We start from the raw sequence: 4,431 nt of genomic DNA, 5'->3' as shown, positions 1-4,431 counted from the left end.
CACCCCGAGTGGCATCTTAACACCTCGATGCTTCACTCATCACGTGAAACGTGGTGTCTTAGCACCTCGACACTACACATTTCATGCTACAACAAATAGATACATTATATACCTACACATATAATTATTCCACTCACCTTACGCCTTCGGTGAAAGATAATCAAGTCCGAGAACCTTCAATGTAACGTACCTATTACATGATACATAATATCAATCACAAACTCAAGTTGGTCAACCCACTAAAACTCCATTCTAGGGTTACCTTGACCCATGGTGCAATTTTGACCCATTTGTAACCCTAACCCTAATATTTGGGTTAACATCCCTAAAACCCTAATCATTATCCAAGTTAGGTCCTAAGACACTTTCCAATACAAGGTTTACGCATCAAACACATACATTTACCCACTTAGGTCCATCATGACCCATTTGACCATTTAAAGTCAATACATCCATTTCAGGTCACCCACTAAACCACTTAACACCCATTTACATATATATAAGTGTGCTAGTACTTTAACTAACGAATTTAGGCTCATAAACATAGTTTAATACTTTGAAAACACTAGTTAGTCATCTTTGGGTCTACATGACCCAAATTCGCCCAAAACACCCAATTTACTAACAAAGTGGGTTTTTAAGTTCACCATTAACCCTAACACTAACCCTTTCCCAAAATTAAATTAAGAAATCAAGATTAGAGCATACCACTATGATCAAAACGTAGCTAGAGGATAGATGAACGACTTTAAAGCTTGCACTTAGACCCGATTCAACCTCCTTCTTTTTTATTTTGAGCTTTCTCACACTAGAACAACCCTCTCTCTCTAAAATTGAATGGATGGGATTTATGTAGGTGGAAATGGAGTTAATGAGGCTCCACCAACTGGTTTGGGGCCTTAAAGTCGGACCCCAAAGTGATTTTACCAAATTGCCCCCAAAATATCTAATTTAAAAAAAAAAGGAATCTGTCACAGTACAATGGCGCGGCGCGGCATAAGGCCGCGCGGTGCGCAACACCCCCAGTTCAGATTCTGCATTCCTTTTTAATATGTACAACCAAAACCCCACTTCAAGTATTTTAACTACACCTATGTACACCACAAATAAACGGGTCTTACAACATGCAACTATTTCAAGCTTTTTACATTATTCTATATAAATTTATATTGGTAGCAACGTATAAGCACTCCATAAATTCATCTTTCAACTTATATGGAGTACTCCGTAGATCCCAATTAGGTCAAATTTGACCAATAATCATACTCCGTAGATCCCAGGTTATATGGAGTACTCCCAAGTTATATGGAGTACTCCGTAGATCCTAATTCTGTTACTTTTAAGATATTAACAATATGTTAATTCGGTCAAATTTGACCAATCATCATACTTTCTATCTTATTAATCGTCTATTTTGGTTGTTTTGTCTTAAATCTCTTTTATGTAACGGGAAGATCAAGTAATATTCCTATTTGATAAAGAGGCATTCTTTATAATTAGCAGAACTTGCTGCTTTGTTGGTCAACTTGCTGCTTTGATAGACATCACAGTTCAGCATAGCTATATAAAGAGATGTGTTGATGTCATGTCCGCTTTGATAGGCATTAATATTGATTCTTTAAGGTCCGTCGATATTATGCTTAATTATAAATTTATAATAGCACTGAATTTATTTTATGGATTTTAAGCTTTTATCTTGTCTACATCTTCTATTATTCATATTTTAAGTATATTTTTTTTCATCAGTCAACAACTTTGCTTTTACATTTGACATTCTCCCTTATTTTAGTTAGTGTAGTTATTTATTGTGCTATATTTATCAAGAATTGTTGGTAGAAATAATATCAACGATGCTGGTCTATAATACATAGTAGTAGGAATATCTCTAAATTGATTTTGTAGGTTACGTTTATTTATAAGTTTTTATAATTTACTTTATCTTGATCATGTTATGTAAATATATGCAGACTAAAATCACGGCCTTAGTAATACCAACAGTCCATCACGGTTGATCATCAACCTTCACTAATATTATCTTGTGTGGGTTCAGACTTGAACCCATTACAACCAGTTATATAACTGGATGGCTCTACGATATTATGTTCAGGTTTTGAATTGAACCATTTTCAGCCTGCTTTTTTAGTATATCATCTCCTTTTACATCTTGCGAAATAATCATTTTCTTAAGTCTTTTTACAAGTGATATGTATTGTACTTTTAGATCATCATTATGAAATGTAAATGTCATGATAAGCGGGTCATGAACATTTTGAATTATGAGTTTCTGGGTTCTATAATCTTACTTTTCAACATCTACAAATTTATAACTACTTCAAGTTAACAAAACTAGATGCTTTACCAAGTTTACAAATGTTGCTTTTTAAGAACCAACCATCTTCACACTTTCATCCTTCCAGGTAATTGAATTTAATTTCATTTCTGAACTGAATTAGTGATGGATTGGTTATGTTATGGAAGGTACCTTTAAATTTTCCATTTCATTTAAACAGTTTTTATTCTTTTGAAAATGTAATACCGTCTTCCGATTCACTTATCAATCAAAGACTATTCTTAACAACTTTACAGGTTTTTTGAGTTGTTGTTGGAATGCCAAATCAGTTCAGTTGATCAATTAACTTGAATCCTTGCCAAATTGAAGCCTATCCTTACATTTTCATTAATGTACAGTTTTATTTTCAGAACAAACTTATCACTTTAGAACCTAACAAAGAAGTATTGAAAGCAATGTAGCTGATGACAGGTATGTTGGAACTCATATTGTTGATAGAATTAACTTCGTAATAACTTGCATTCAGAGGTAGAATTTAGAAATATTATCAAATTAATGGGTCATCTTGGGTTACGGATATAACATAATAGCTCATATACTTTTAACTAAAATGGAAACAACTGAAATGGGATGAACATTTTAGAAGTTCCAAATAATTTTTTAGCTCTACTACCTTCCTTAATATTTGTATCTAAGAATAGTATGTGATTTTTGTAACAAAAAATAGTATGTGAAAATTATATATCTTGGTGTATGAATATGTAGAACAGGAGTCTTGGTGCTATGCAAGCATCACTTACTTGGGATGCTCACATGAAAGTTATTCTTGGTACTACAAAGCCATAAGTATGGTCCCTGTGCAGGACTTTTATCTAATTATGATAAATTAGATATTGTTTCGCATCCCAGCAATTTTTCAATTTTACAATTATTTTTTTTAGGCTTTCGTACTGGCATGAGGTTTTCGAGCCAAAAATGGTGCACCGAGATATCAAGTCTATTTGTATATTATTAGGTGTAGGTGAGATCCAGCCATGTGTAGCCGCCTTCAGGGCTGACCAATTTGATGAAAAAGGTTAGTAGTAAAAGAGTAACATCTTCAAAATTTTCAACTGGTATTATTTTGGGATGGGAGTATCTATGGTCTTTGAAGTGACGATAATAGTTTATATTCAAGATAATTTCGGATGGCTTTGGGGGTATTAGTGTTCTAACCATAGCCATATCTTTTTCCTGTAAATTTTTTGTATGTGGGTACCCCTTGTATATAAACTATATATCTTGTATGTAGTCCATTTGAAAGGTTAATACAAATTTGTTGTGAAGCGTACAAAATTGGAATTAGAAAACTGCATGTGGTTTTTGATCATAAGAGAGAACAAATCAAGATTGTCTTCAAAAAACACTGTAGCTTATGATTTAGATGACTGAACCTGAAGATTAAACTTAAAGACGTTTAAAATTTAAGAAGGCTCTGAAATCTATTTCGTATGAGGAACGACATATGGAAGCTCTAGAGAGGTGTGTTTTTCTTATTTAGTGTAATCAACATTAACACGTGTGCTTTTATTGAACTTCAATAAGAAATTCATATATTCATCAGGATCGGATGGTGGAGGCAAAAGCGGTAGATAAACTAAAAGAGGAAATCAGTAGTATTTCTTCACAATTGGAAACATTGCATTTTCTTATCTTGAGACTGTGTGGAAATTTCATAGGTTGAAAGTCAAAGGTATGCTTGCAGAGCTTATTAAATTGAAGGGTAGCTCGACAATGACTATCTTGAAGGTCCTCATTCGTTATACATACATACCTTAGCCTTTATTTAGTGAATATTTTAAGTTTCATACACTGAAAAACTCTAGGTTTAGGGGTTAGGATTAAGAGTTTAGGGGGTAAGGGTTAGGGTTTATTGTGACGATCCGAAAATTTTCGAACAAATTTAAACTTTAATCTTTATATTATTCCGACACGATAAGCAGAGTTTGTTAAGTTAAATCTCAAGAATTTTAAACGATGTTCATACATTCATTTAACCTCGACCAAATTTCAACGATTCACGAACCATTAAATGAACGGATATGATTATAGGTACATGTGTATATATTAATTTGAAACGTTAACAAAGTACTAAACGAATA

At 33.2% G+C, this 4,431-nt stretch overlaps 1 long non-coding RNA gene across 1 annotated transcript; it reads left to right on the top strand.

The window, feature by feature from the left end:
• The first annotated feature begins 1,634 nt into the window (after positions 1–1,634).
• Positions 1,635–4,140, top strand: LOC139892268 (uncharacterized). Its single transcript, XR_011774014.1, has 4 exons — positions 1,635–2,107; positions 2,701–3,136; positions 3,232–3,811; positions 3,894–4,140. It is a non-coding gene; the product is annotated as an uncharacterized lncRNA (long non-coding RNA).
• Positions 4,141–4,431: the final 291 nt, after the last annotated feature.

Source organism: Rutidosis leptorrhynchoides, chromosome 2 (genome assembly GCF_046630445.1).
Source record: "Rutidosis leptorrhynchoides isolate AG116_Rl617_1_P2 chromosome 2, CSIRO_AGI_Rlap_v1, whole genome shotgun sequence".
Taxonomy (NCBI): Eukaryota; Viridiplantae; Streptophyta; class Magnoliopsida; order Asterales; family Asteraceae; genus Rutidosis; species Rutidosis leptorrhynchoides.
Note: the sequence above shows the minus strand (reverse complement) of the source record. Positions and strands in the feature narration are given on the sequence as shown.